The sequence below is a fragment of the Mustelus asterias genome, chromosome 23 (genome assembly GCF_964213995.1).
Source record: "Mustelus asterias chromosome 23, sMusAst1.hap1.1, whole genome shotgun sequence".
Classification (NCBI taxonomy): Eukaryota; Metazoa; Chordata; class Chondrichthyes; order Carcharhiniformes; family Triakidae; genus Mustelus; species Mustelus asterias.
This window is the reverse complement of record NC_135823.1, coordinates 3,081,217-3,096,471: the sequence shown is the minus strand read 5'-3', so window position 1 is coordinate 3,096,471 and position 15,255 is coordinate 3,081,217.

Here is a 15,255-nt window from a genome sequence, read left to right as displayed (position 1 = left end):
ATCACTCCCTCTCTGCTTGCTCCAGTGGAACAATGAGGGTGATCCTCCCAGGTAACTGACTTTTAAAGTTAAAGAAAAACCCTTCCCAGACTCCTTTGTCGCCCACTTCTGGTTTTCAGTTTAAAATTAAGAAAAATACTACTACAAACATAAAGGCAAAAGAACACTCTGACTGACTAAATAAATAAATAAATCTCTCACCAGCACTCCTGCCACAAATCGCTCCCTCTCTGCTTGCTCCAGTGGAACAATCATCCAATTCAACAGCCTAATCCTACTTTCTCCTCAGAATCGTTCTTCCCATTGGCCACACGTTTTTTGTTTGGTGCCTCTTGAATGTGTTCAATGTTTTGGCATCAACTACTTACTTTGGAAATATATTCCTTCGGCTGACCACTCTTTGCATGAAGAAATGTCTGCTCATCTCCATCCTCCGTGGTCTACCATGTATCCTCATACTGTGCCTTTTGGTTCTGGACACACCCACCATCGGCAAAATCCTCCCTGCATCTATATTGTCTAGTCCTGTAAGAATTTTGTAAGTCACCGTGAGATCCCCCCTTCATACGTCTGAACTCCAGTGGAAACAATCCGAACCTAATTAACCTATCCGCATAGATCAGTCCCGCCATTCACAGAATTATTCTGGTAAACAGGCGCTGCACTGCCTCAAGAACAAGAACACCATTCCTCAGAAAAACTGCACACACTATTCGCAGTGTGGCCTCAACAAGGTCTTGCATAATTGCAACAACACATCCCTGCTCCTGTATTCGAAGCATCTCGCAATGAAGGGTAACATAGAATTTGTCTTCTTTACCACCTGTTGCACCTGCATGCTTACCTTCAGTGTTTGGTGCACAAGGACACCGAGGTCCCGCTGCAGACTTCCCTCTCCCAATTTGCAGCCGTTCAGGTAGCAATCTGCCTTCTTCTTTTTGCTTTGAGACTGGATAACCTCACATTTAACCAAATTATACTGCACCTGTCACTGATTTGTCCACTCACCCAACCTGTCCAGAACATGCTGAAGGATCTCTGCATCCTAATCTGAGTTCGCCCTCCCACTCAACTTGACATCATCTGCAAAAAAATGAGATGATACGTTTTGTTCCCTCATCTAAATCATGAATATAGTTTGTGGATAGCTGGGGTCCCAGCACCGATCTCGGTGGCACCCCACGAGTTACTGCCTGCCAATTGGAAAATGACCCATTAATTCCTGTGCTTTGCTTTCTCTCTGCCAACTAGTCTTCTATCCGTCTCAATACACTCTCCCCAATCCAATGCGCAGCGATCTTGCACGATAATCTCTTATGCAGGACTTTGTGAAACGCTTTCTGACAGTCCAAATATACCACATCGACTGAGTCCCCCATGTCAACTCTACTAGTTACATGTTCAAAGAATTCCAAAAGATTTGGCAAGCATGATTTCGCCTTCATAAATCCATGCTGACTCCATCTGATCCTGCCATTTTTTAATAAATGCTCCGCTATAAAGTCCATGATAATGGATACGAGAATTTTCCCCACTTCCTATGTTAAGTTTACTGGTCGATCATTACCTGTTTTTTGTCTACCTACCTTTTTGAATATTGGAGGGACCTTAACTACCCTCCAATCTGCAGGGACTGTTCCAGAGTCTATAGAATCCTGGAGATGACCACCAACTATTATTTCGAGAGCCACTTCCATAATTACTCTGGGATTAGGCTATTAGTTTCTGGTGATTTATCCGCCTTCAATCCCATCCATTTTCCCAATATCATTTTTATACGAATATTGATCTCCCTCAGTATATCCCCCTCAATAAAACTTGCATTCGCCAACATTTCTGGTATCTGATTTGTGTCCTCTTTTGTGCAGACAGAACCACATTTTGTACTTCATGGCTCAGCCACTTCTTTATCCACCGTTATACATTCCCCCGTTTCTGTCAGTAGGGGACCGACAATTGTCTGAGAAACCATAGAAACCATAGAAAGCCGACAGTGCAGAAGGAGGCCATTCAGCCCATCGACTCTGCACCGACCACAATCCCACCCAGCCCCTACCCCCATACCGCTACACATTTACCCGTTAATCCCTCTAACCTACACATCTCAGAACACGAAGGGACAATTTTAGTATGGCCAATCAAGCTAGCCCGCACATCTTTGGACTGTGGGAGGAAACCGGGTCACCCGGAGGAAACCCACACAGACACGAAGAGAATGTGCGGACTCCACACAGACAGTGACCCAAGCCGGGAATCGAACCCAGGTCCCTGGAGCTGTGAAGCAGCAGTGCTCACCACTCATCCGTGTCTTCACCAACCTCTTTCTCTTAATGTACCTACAGAAATTCTGATTGTCATTCTTCATTTTCCCTGCAAGCTTGCTTTTGTACTGTATTTCCTCTTCTTAATCAATCCCATTAAGCTCGCCTAAACCTGTAAAGTTTCACGTTGAATTTGGCGAGGATTAGCATGAGCGGTTTCACTTCAGGTGTGATTCAACTGACAGACGAGGAGATTTTGTCAAAACAAAATTTATTTCAGAATATTGTTGACATAAATAGGAAGCCAATTCGCAAGAACTTTTAACAATTACAAACAAGAAACACAGCAACCACGCTAATTAACAACTCTACAGGAATATCTCTCATGTGTTGCAACCAAACCCAACATTATATACACAAAACCCTCTAAATAAGCACAATGCAGCATAGGTTATGGCACACTTGTTACAGGAATCCAACATTTTGGGTTTAATGCTGCAAACTCCTTGCAAAGAAAATTAGAGGAGGTTGTAGTCGAACCTGTTTCCCGAACCATAGCTTATTTAAGGCACGTTGGTAATAAGCCTCTCCTTAAGTTAACTGGCAATACTTTCAGAACCAAAGAAAAGAACAGTGAGAGAGACACTACTTCTTAGCTTGCTGCTGAGCTGCTTCCAACACGCTACCCAAAACGAAACTAAAAGCCCAAAGGAAATAAAAAACATCACCTGACTGCCACAAGCAAAACTGAAAGCCCTATCACCTGACTGCCAGCGCTTAGCTTCACCCCCAATGACGTCGACGAAGCTGTAAACTGCATGATTAAAAAAAAACGTTCTTAATGGTACACTCACATGACAATGGTCATTGCATGCATTTATGTGACGGGAATCGTACTTGCCAGTTGCTAGCACAGGCCTCGATATTGATCATGTCCTGTTGCATTTTTTATTCATGGACTGCTTCAGTATCGGATGATTCATGAAAAATGCTGAACATTGTGCAATAATTGTCGAACATCCCATTTTTGAGCGTATGCTGGGGGGAAGGTAAATGAACCAGCTGAAGATGGTTGGGCTGACGACACTGCCCCCAGGGACCCCTGCGGAGGATTCCTCACCTGAGAAGACTGACTCTCTGCATCCACAACCATCACCCTATGTGCCATGTATGAATGCAACTGTCAGAGAATTTGCCCCGATACCCAATGATTCCAGTTTTGCTCCTCAGGCTCCTTAATGCCATCCTCGGGCGAATGACGCCTTGATGTCAAGCTCTGTCACTCTCACCTCACCTCTGGAATTCTGCTCTTATGTTCATGTTTGTACCACTGTTTTAATGTGGTCAGGAGTTGAGTAACGCTGGCAAAACGCAAGCTGGAAGTCACTGAAGAGGTTATGCTGAGCAGATGCTGCTTCTTGATAACCCCTTTCATCTCTTCACTGCTGACCCAGAGCAGCTTGGTGGGGTGGTAATTGGTCGGGTTGCATTTGTCCTGCTTTTAGTACACAGAACATACCTGGGCAATTTTTCACGTTGCCGGGGGGATGCCCTTATTGAAACTGTACTGTAAGGGCGAGTATGTTCGCAACTTCTGGACTTCAGTGTGCAGTAATATTGCCAGAATGTTGTCAGGGCCCTTTCATAGCCTCCAAAGCTTTTTTTTGTTTTGTTATCACGTGGTGTTAATCGAATTGGCTGGATATGAGCATTTGTGGTGCTGGAGGCCAGTGGAAGAGGAGGGGACGAATAATCCACTCGGCATTTCAGGCTGGAGATTGTTGTGAATGCTTCAGACTTAACTTTGGCACTGACAATCCCCAGTGAATGAACAGCAACATGTTTCCAAATCACAAATCAGAATGCTGATTGGCTTGATGAAAAACTTCCGAATATTGGTGTTTCCATCAAACTGACGCATTGACATTCTACTTCTTTGCGTGTTTTCTTTATATTCTTCTATTTTCTGACGTACATGTCCAATTTGATACTATATTTAACTAATATAGTTACCCATGAAGGCGCATCCCTGCCAGAATATTTATTTTCCAATATAACAGTGTTTATATTTTTGTAAAATATGTTTTAAAGCTCTTTGCACTTCATCTCTGTTGACCTTCCCGTTAATCTAGCTTCCCAGTTCAAGTTAAAATATTTTTCATATTTTCCTTATATTTTCCTTATCGACATCTGCGTTCTAAACATTAGTCTTGGAGCTGCTCTTTTGACCCTCAGTTCTCAAGATGGCATTCAACCATGTTATGATAGCTGAAAAATAGGAAAGCACTAAGTTTATCATAAACATTGCCAAATGTAAAATGGACTTTTTTTTATTTGGTTCTCGAATATGCTGTTCCAAGAAATGGAACCTAAATCTCACTTCCAAGTTATCACACTGAATGTCGTGACTACCTTGCTTCCCTGTTTCTATGTGTAGATTAAATTCGCCCATTGACATCGCTGGAAAATTCTCAGAAGCCGAAGTTACATCTTCCTTTGTACCTCGTTCTCTTGCATTCTTTCTGTTTCTAAAACCAAAATAGCAAAATGTTGGTGGTGAAGTGCTGGTGCCGGGGTGTGGGTTGTTTGTGATAATGCTGTGCGCGAGTTATGGTATTATTTATGGAGTGGAAACGGATGAGAGCTGTTTTTGTGTGAGCTCCATAATTTCAGGAGAATATTTTCTTCAATATGCCATGGTTCTGCTCTATTATGGGGGTATTTCTTATGCTTGACATGTTCCCCATCGAGTAGACATCCTGGTTCAACATCCTGGTTTATTGCCCCATTTGGGAGTTTCAAACCAATCCCCGGGACTCAATAGGTTAGGTGTTGTGTCCTAATCCCATGTCTGGGCCGAGGACAATCTGTTCACATACCACGGTGTGGTTCAGTCAACAATGATAGAAGTGCTTCCCTGATGTCAAAGTGATGGAGAAGGGAGTGAGTCGGTAGCATATCAAGCTGCGAGAAAATACGCCCTTATGTTCCACAAGCAGGGAACTTTCACAGATACATCGTGACAGTGTTAGTCTCAGCCTACTTGTGGCACTCATCTAAACTTTAAAACTTAAAAGTTAAACTTTAAATTTTAAACTTTAAGTATCAAAATTAAAAACTTAAACTTGAAATTTTAAAATGTAACCTTTAAACTTTTATCTTTAAAATTAATACTTAATGCTTTACATTTTTCACTGTATTTACACTTTGCAGTTTAAACTTTGCACTTTAACGGCGCCTGCGTCTGTTTTCGCCATGTCTCAGCATCCATTCAGCGATGCATTCCATTTGATGCCGATAACAACTGAACAACATTACACCTGTAAACCAGGTAAACTAGGCATGTAATCCTATTGTAACCATTGAGCAATTGCGGAACATCCATAGATTGACCTGTTCAATTGATTCATAATGCCTAAGACCTTTACCGGACAAGAAGAGGTTATTTGGCCATTTGCTGTCCCACGATCGTTTGGCATGGAGTTGAGCGAGTAGGACTTGTGTTTTGATAAAATACATGCTTCTTCATTAATGCAAATTGTTTGCTCTTGCAGTTAATTTAGTGGCCATTGTGATTCTTCCTAGAGGCAACTGTAGCCTATCCATTTGCACAACTCGTTACCTGGTCGCTATGGCAATGGCGGATCTCGTGGTCATCATCACTGAGATCACACTGTACCAAATCATTAACTACTACTTTCCATTGTGTTTCCTGGGAATCACGCCTGTGTGTAGCATTTTCACTGTTGTGATATTTTCAGCCATACATTGCTCTGTCTGGTTCACTGTCAATTTCACATTTGATCGATTCATGTCCATATGCTGTCAGGTAACTGAAAAGTACATATTGCACAGCAAAAAATGCACTCTTGGTTCTCACAGCAACCTGTATGCTCCTGTGTCTAAAAAACGTCCCCGACTACTTTACATATATACCAGGAGATATAATTAATAATGTGCCCTGGTTCTGTTCCAGAAAGCCAAGTTATTATACTGAGCCTGGATGGGTGGGATTTGATTGGTTTGATACGGTTTTAACCCCATTCCTCTCATTTGTTTTAATTATCCTCTTCAATGGCAGGAGAAAGTCTTTGATTTTACTCTTCACCATATCTGAAGCTTCATCTTTCTGTGGTTGTTATTTGATGTGCATTTGTCATATTATAACTTTTCAGACACAGATCCCACAGATTATACTGATTCACTGTATATCTTTCGGCATTTAGGATATGTGCTACTGAATTTAAATTGTTGCACAAACACATTTATTTTTGCGTTAACTCAGTCCAAGTTCAGGGAGAAATTGAACATTGGAGGGTAAATTGGAGGGTGGCTCATGTTGTTCCGTTGTTTAAAAAAGGTTCCAAAAGAAATCCGGGAAATTACAGGCCAGTAAGTTTGACGTCGGTGGTGGGCAAGTTATTGGAAGGTGCGATAAGTGATAGGATCTACAAATATTTGGATAGACAGGGACGCATTAGGAAGAGTCAACATGGCTTTGTGCGTGGTAGGTCATGTTTGACCAATCTATTAGAGTTTTTCGAGGAGGTTACCAGGAAAGTGGATGAAGGGAAGGCGGTGGATGTTGTCTACCTAGATTTCAGCAACGCCTTTGACAAGGTCCCTCATGGGAGGTTAGTTAGGAAGGTTCAGTCGCTAGGTATACTTGGGGAGGTAGTAAATTGGATTAGACACTGACTCAATGGAAGAAACCAGAGAGTGGTTGTGGAGGATTGCTTCTCTGAGTGGAGGCCTGTGACTAGTGGTGTGCCGCAGGGATTGGTGTTGGGTCCATTGTTGTTTGTCATCTATATCAATGATCTGGATGATAATGGGGTAAATTGTATCGGCAAGTTTGCTGATGATACAAAGATTGGAGGTGTAGTGGACAGTGAGGAAGGTTTTCAAAGCTTGCAGAGGGATTTGGACCAACTAGAAAAATGGGCTGAAAAATGGCAAATGTAATTTAACGCAGACAAGTGTGAGATATTGCACATTGGAAGGACAAACCAAAGTAGAACGTATAGGGTAACTGGTAGGACTCTGAAGAGTGCAGTTGAACAGAGGGATCTGGGAATACAGGTACAGAATTCCCTAAAAGTGACGTCACAGGTGGATAGGGTCGTACAGAGTGCCTTTGGTACATTGGCCTTTATAAATCGGAATATCGAGTATAAAAGTTGGAGTGTTATGGCAAGGTTATATAAGGCATTGGTGAGGCCGAATTTGGAGTATTGTGTACATTTCTGGTTACCTCGTTACAGGAAGGATGTAAATAAGGTTGAAAGAGTGCAGAGAAGGTTCACAAGGATGTTGCCGGGACTTGGGAAGCTGAGTTACAAAGAGAGATTGAATAGGTTGGGACTTTATTCCCTGGAGCGCCGAAGATTGAGGGGAGATTTGATAGAGGTGTATAAGATTTTGATGGGTATAGATAGAGTGAATGCAAGCAGGCTTTTTCCGCTGACGCTCGGGGAGAAAAAAAACCAGAGGGGATGGGTTAAGCGTCAAAGGAGAAAAGTTTAAAGGGAATATTAGGGGGATTCTTCACGCCGAGAGTGGTGGGAGTGTGGAATGAGCTGCCGGATAAAGTGGTAAATGCTTTTACATTTTTAACATTTAAGAAAAACTTGGACGGGTTCATGGATGCGAGGGGTGTGGAGGGATATGGTCCAAGTGCAGGTCAGTGGGACTAGGCAAAAAATGGTTCGGCACAGACAAGAAGGGCCAAAAGGCCTGTTTCTGAGCTGCAATGTTCTATGGTTCTAACACTGCGGTCAAATATCCGGTTATCTCAATAATTCAATTAATTAAGCAATAAAACAAGTAAAAATGGGCCAGAGTCTCTCCCCAGGGCTTCCATTATGTGACGATGACATTCATGTCCATTCGTCCATCAACCTAATGTCACGAAGTACAGCTGCTGCTCTAAATATCAAACCAAGGTCGGGCAAACACTGTGTCTCAGCCATAATACCATCTCTGATCCACAGATCAGATGCTATGGGCCATGTGTAGGCAAATCGGATTAGGTAGGAGGGCAAGTGTTTCTTGCATGTCATTTCAGACTCTGTGGACCTAAGGGCCACTTTTGCACTGTATGAGTCTATGATACTATGATCAGGATTTTCTATCTGCACACCAATACTTGTCCATTGCATTGCGCTGAAGTCACGAGCAATGACTCGCTCGTGCTCTGTCTTGCAGTGATGCATTGATCCATTCTGGAATTTGGACTCATGGATAACTTCTTTTCCGTTAACAAATCTTTCTTAAATATGTAAATGGCAACGTCTGCTAACAATCAATCAAAACCTGTGTGATAACCAACTCCACAATGGCTGATTCTTTGGTATTAAATAAATGATCACACACTATCTCAAAGGGGTGTGTTAAAGATCTTTCTGCAGTGGTTTGCCTCTGTACAGTACACATATATAAAACACATGGTCACCACAAGGGGACGTATTCGGGAGCTTCCTGCTCTCATTTCGCTTTGAATAGAATACACACGTAAACGGCACGTTCTCTGCAAGGTGGTCTGTCAGAGAATTTCCTGCACTGATCTCACTGCGTGCAATCTGCAGTTATACACCATACACTCTCCAAAGGGGATCACCCAGGGATATTTCTGCATTATTGGTCTCTGCAGAACTTCTGGATATAAAGCACTTGCACTCCAAAATGGGGAGTGTCAGAGTTTCCTGAACTGATTTCGCTGCATATAATCAAGAGATATAAAACACATACTCTTCACAAGGGGATATGTCAGAGAGTTATCTGCACTGCTTTTCTGTGTACAGTCTACAAATATAAACACACACACACTGTATGGATGGATGGGCCTGAGAGAATGCTTTCCACACTGGGACCTGCTCGAGACATCCGTGCATGAATATTTCTTGCATGCAATTTGCAGACATATATCACACTCTCAATAGAAGGGGGTCTGTACAGAATCTCCATGCTCCGATTTCCCTGAATACAGTCTACACATTTAAACACATTGTTTACAAGGGGACCTATCAGGGAGGCTCTTGTTTTGCCTTCCCTTGTTACAACGTACAGATTTAAGCAACACAATTTCCACAACAAGTTTTCTTAGAAACTCCTATGTTGATATACTTGTGCGCAATCTACATAGACAAACGACCTGCTCACGCCAATGGGACTTCCCTGAGATATTCCAGCCAAGTTTTCCTGAGCAAACATGGCAGCATGGAAATCCAGACAATAGGAATGGAGGAAGCCATTCACCCCTTCGATCCTGCTCAAGCATTCATCACGATTATGGCTGATCCTCCAACTCAATCGCCTAGTCCTGCTTTTGCCCCATCACGTTTGATCCCATTCGGCCCAAGTGCTATACATCTAGCCGTCTCCTGAATACGTTCAATATTTTGGCATCAACGACTTCCTATGGCAATGAATTCCACAGGCTCACCACTGTTTGTGTGAAGAAATGTCTCCTCATCTCCGTACTAAGTGATCTACCCTATACCCTTAGACTGTGACTCTTGTTTCTGGACACACCCACTATCTAGAAAATCCTTCCGGCACCTAAGATGTCTAGTCCTGTTAATATTTTATACGTCTATGTGGGATCCCCCTCTTAGTTGGCTGAACTCTATGTAAAACAATCCTAACTTAATCAACCTCTCCTCATATATCTGACCCGCCATCCCTGGAATCAGCCTGGGAAACCCTGGAATGCAACATTCCCTCGAGAGCAAGAACATCCTTCCTGCACAAAAACTGCACATAGTATTCAAAGTGTGGCCTCACCAAGGCCCTGTAATTGCGAGAACACATCCCTCTCCTGCACTCAAAACCTCTCGCAATGAAGGCCAACATATCATTTGCCTTATTTATTGCCTGCTGCAACTGCATGCTTACCAAAGTCCCGCGGCGCACCCCTCTCTTCTAATTTTACAGCCATTACAAAAAACAAAGAACAAAGAACAATACAGCACAGGAACAGGCCCTTCGGCTCTCCAAGCCCGTGCCACTCCCTGGTCTAAACGAGACCATTATTTTTTATCCCTCCATTCCCACTCCGTTCATATGGCTATCTAGATAAGTCTTAAACGTTCCCAGTGTGTCCGCCTCCACCACCTTGCCTGGCAGCGCATTCCAGGCCCTCACCACCCTCTGTGTAAAATATGTCCTTCTAATATCTGTGTTAAACCTCCCCCCTTCACCTTGAACCTATGACCCCTCGGGAACGTCACCACCGACCTGTGGAAAAGCTTCCCACCGTTCACCCTATCTATGCCTTTCATAATTTTATACACCTCTATTAAGTCTCCCCTCATCCTTCGTCTTTCCAGGGAGCACAACCCCAGTTTACCCAATCTCTCCTCATAACTAAGACCCTCCATACCAGGCAACATCCTGGTAAACCTCCTCTGTACTCTCTCCAAAACCTTTACGTCCTTCTGGTACTGTGGCGACCAGAACTGGACGCAGTATTCCAAATGCGGCCGAACCAACGTTCTATACATCTGCAACATCAGACCCCAACTTTTATACTCTATGCCCCGTCCTATAAAGGCAAGCATGCCATATGCCTTCTTCACCACCTTCTCCACCTGTGACGTCACCTTCAAGGATATGTGGACTTGCACACCCAGGTCCCTCTGCGGATCTACACCCTTTATGGTTCTGCCATTTATCGTATAGCTCCTCCCTGCATTATTTCTACCAAAATGCATCACTTTGTATTTATCAGGATTGAACTCCATCTGCCATTTCTTTGCCCAAATTTCCAGCCTATCTATATCCTTCTGTAGCTTCTGACAATGCTCCTCACTATCTGCAAGTCCTGCCAATTTTGTGTCGTCCGCAAACTCACTGATCACCCCAGTTACACCTTCTTCCAGATCATGTATATAAATCACAAACAGCAGAGGTCCCCATTCAGAGCCCTGCGGAACACCACTAGTCACAGGCCTCCAGCCGGAAAAAGACCCTTCCACTACCACCCTCTGTCTTCTGTGACCAAGCCAGTTCTCCACCCATCTAGCCACCTCCCCCTTTATCCCATGAGATCCAACCCTTTTCACCAGCCTACCATGAGGGACTTTGTCAAACGGTTTACTAAAGTCCATATTGACGACATCCACGCCCCTTCCCTCGTCAACCATTCTGGTCACTTCTTCAAAAAACTCCACCAGGTTAGTGAGGCATGACCTCCCTCTCACAAAACCATGCTGACTATCGTTAATGAGTTTATTCCTTTCTAAATGCGCATATATCCTATCTCTAAGAATCTTCTCCAACAACTTCCCCACCCCGGACGTCAAGCTCACCGGCCTATAATTACCCGAGTTATCTTTCCTACCCTTCTTAAATAAGGGACCATATTAACTATCCTCCAATCCTCTGGGAACTTACCTGCGTCCAGTGAAGAGACTAAGATTTGCGTCAGAAGCCCAGCGATTTCATCTCTCGTCTTCCTGAGCAGTCTTGGATAGATTCCATCAGGCCCTGGGGATTTGTCAGTCTTTATATTCTCTAACAAACCTAACACTTCCTCCTTTGTAATGGAGATTTTCTCCAACGGTTCAACACTCCCCTCCGAGACACTCCCAGTCAACACATCCCTCTCCTTTGTGAATACCGACGCAAAGTATTCATTTAGGATCTCCCCTACTTCTTTGGGCTCCAAGCATAAGTCCCCACTTTTGTCCCTGAGAGGTCCGATTTTTTTCCTGTCAACCCTTTTGTTCCTAACGTATGAATAAAATGCCTTGGGATTCTCCTTAATCCTGTCTGCCAAGGACATTTCGTGACCCCTTTTTGCCCTTCTAATTCCCCGTTTGAGTTCTTTCCTACTTTCTTTGGACTCCTCCAGAGCTCCCTCCGCTTTTAGCTGCCTGGACCTAACATACACCTCTCTTTTCTTTTTGACCAGTCCCTCACTTTCCCTGGTTATCCACGGTTCTGGAATCCTACCCTTCCTATCCTTTTTTACAGGCACATGCCTGTCCTGTAGCCCTAACAACTGTTCCTTAAAAGACTCCGACATGCCAGATGTGGATTTACCCTCAAACAGCCTCTCCCAATCAAGAGCTGCCAATTTCTGCCTAACCCCACTAAAGGTAGCCTTCCCCCAATCCAACACCATACCCTTGGGACACCACTCATCCTTTTCCATCACTATCCTAAAGCTAACAGAATTGTGGTCACTATTTGCCACATGTTCCCCTACCAAAACTTTGAAGACCTGACCGGGCTCATTCCCCAGTATGAGGTCCAGTATAGCCCCCTCTCTAGTCGGGCTATCTACATATTGTTCCAAAGAACCCTCCTGTACGCATTTTACAAATTCCTCCCCATTCAGAGTCCCAGCTCTCAGCGATTTCCAGTCTATACCAGGGAAATTGAAGTCTCCCACTACAACAACCCTATTTTTCCTGCACCTATCCAGTATCTCCTGACATATCCGTTCTTCCACTTCCCTTGGGCTTTTGGGGGGCCTGTAGTATGCGCCCTTCCTGTTTCTAAGCTCCACCCAGAGTGAGTCGTTCCACGACCCTTCTGAATTGTCCTCCCTCTGCACCGCTGTAATATGCTCTCCAACTAATACTGCTACTCCCCCACCTCTTTTGGCCCCTCCTCTGCCTCGCCTGAAACACTTGTACCCCGGAATATTCATCTGCCAGTCCTGCCCCTCTTTCAACCAAGTCTCTGTCACCGCAACCACATCCAAATTCCTCGTGAGCATTAAGGCCCTAAGTTCATCTGTCTTACCTGCTACGCTCCTTGCATTGAAGTATAAGCACTCCAGACCTCCAGGCCCAGTGAGCTTCTTAGAAATTCTTACACTGATTTTGCAGTGTACAATCTGCAGATGTAAATCACATGCTCTCCACAATGGCACAACCATGGGATTGTGCTGCATTGATTTCCATGTGTGCAGTCTACAGAGATAAAACACGCTATATCCATCCAGGGATCTTGGTTCGATTTCAGGCTTGGGTGACTGCCCGTGTGGATGTTGCACCTCCTCCCTGTGTCTGATTTATTTCCCTTTGGCAGTTCTTGTTTCCACCTACAGCCCAAAGATGTGCAGGTCAGATGGACTAGCTATGTTACATTGTTGCTTCGTCTCCCAAGATACATAAACTGGGGGGATTAACGAGATAAGTCTGTGGCGATGTAGGAACTAGGCTAAAAAACACAGGACAGAGATAAACCCATTAATCTCTAGATTATTCCCAATACCACGTGTTGGTGAGAGTAGAAATATAATAATTATCCAGACAGACACATGCCTGTACAGATGACGCAAGAGCAAGGGCTTTTGATTTCTGCGCCATCTGCCTCGTTGTTGTGAGCATGTCATTTGCATGTGTGTGACATGTTCAAGACTCACCAGTTGCACCTGAACTGAGATGGGACGAAATGTCTTTTGGTGTGCTTTGGTCTTGCTGTTAGAGAGGGCTTAAACTAACATGGCGAGGGAGGTGGCTGAGAGAATGTTCAGCACGAGATACCAACAGACCTAGGAAGATTAGAGGCCAATGCGCAATTAAGCCACTTACCTGGCCTCAGATAGCCATTTACCTGATGAAGGAGCAGTGCACCAAAAGTTCGTGTTTCCAAATAAAACTCCTGGACTTGAATCTGCTGTTATGAGTCTTCTCACATTACCCACCACAGTCCAAAGCCGACATTTCTGCAAATGATGTCAAAGCTGCTATGGGGCCATGGTTGACAGTGGGATAGGATTGGCAGGTGGATATTCAAAGATTTTACGTTTTCAGGCGATTAAGTGGAAAATGGTAAAATAGGAGTGGGTTTTGCAATTGAGTGTCAATTTACAGTGGTAAGGAGGCATGGTATCACAGTAGTCTCTTCAAATGAAACTAAGTGGATGAACGTAAAAAGTAAAAATTATGAATCTATTGTTTGAAGTGTTCCATCGCTCCCCGAGCAGTCCCGGGTAAATGCAAGAGCAAAAATGTAGAAAAGTTTCAGATAAATATAAAATATATGGGTAATGGTAGTGAGGAATTTCAACTCCCCCAAAAATGACTGTGCAACTGGGGTAGTCACATTATGAAATGTTTAGCGGGAAGGAATTCAGAAAACACGTCCAGGATAATTTTGTCAGATAGTACATTGAAGGACCCAAAAGAAAGTGGGCGGTCCTGGACTTAATTTTCATAGAATCACAAAATTCTACAGTGCAAAAGGAGGCTATTCGGCCCATCGAGTCTGCACTGACACAATCCCATCCAGCCGCCTTTCCCCATAACATCAGCTCGTCTCCCTGACACTAAGGGGTAAGTTAGCATTGCATCCACCAAACCCACACATCTTTGAATTGTGGGAAGAACCAAGTTCAGCCGGAGGAAACCCATGCAGTCACGGGGAAAATGTGCAAACTCCACACAGACAGGGACCAATGCCGGGAATCGAACTCGGGTCTCTGGCACTGTGCCACCATGCCAAAGGACGTAGATAGGGTTCATGTCGTTTAGGCAACAAAGCCGTGCAACTGGCTGAATTATTAGGGCGGGGGGGGGGGGGGGCGGGGGGGGTGGGGGGGCGGGCGGGGGGAGGGTGAAGCATTTTCCAGACAAAAGTCATAACGCTATTACAATCAAGATTATTATCGGAAGGACAACATGCGTCAGAAATTAAAGGTCAAAACGGTGGGAAGGCGGATTTTATTAAGGCCAGATATGATTTTGCTGAGTGGGCAGGGAGCAGGCACTTTACGAAAACCTGTGACCGACGAGTGGGACAGGTTCGAAAAGAATATAGGGAGAGAACAGGTTCAACTCGTTCCATTGAAGGCAAAGGGAAGAGGCAACAAACCCGCTGGACCCTGGACCTCGAGGGATATACTGCACTGCAAAAAGAGAAAATGGGACGCTCATGACAGACTTTAACGAGAAGAGGAATATGCGATGTGTAAGAGGGAACTTAAAAGGAAAATAAGGAGTGCAAAAAAAAAGGTCACCAAGGGATGCTGCATGGT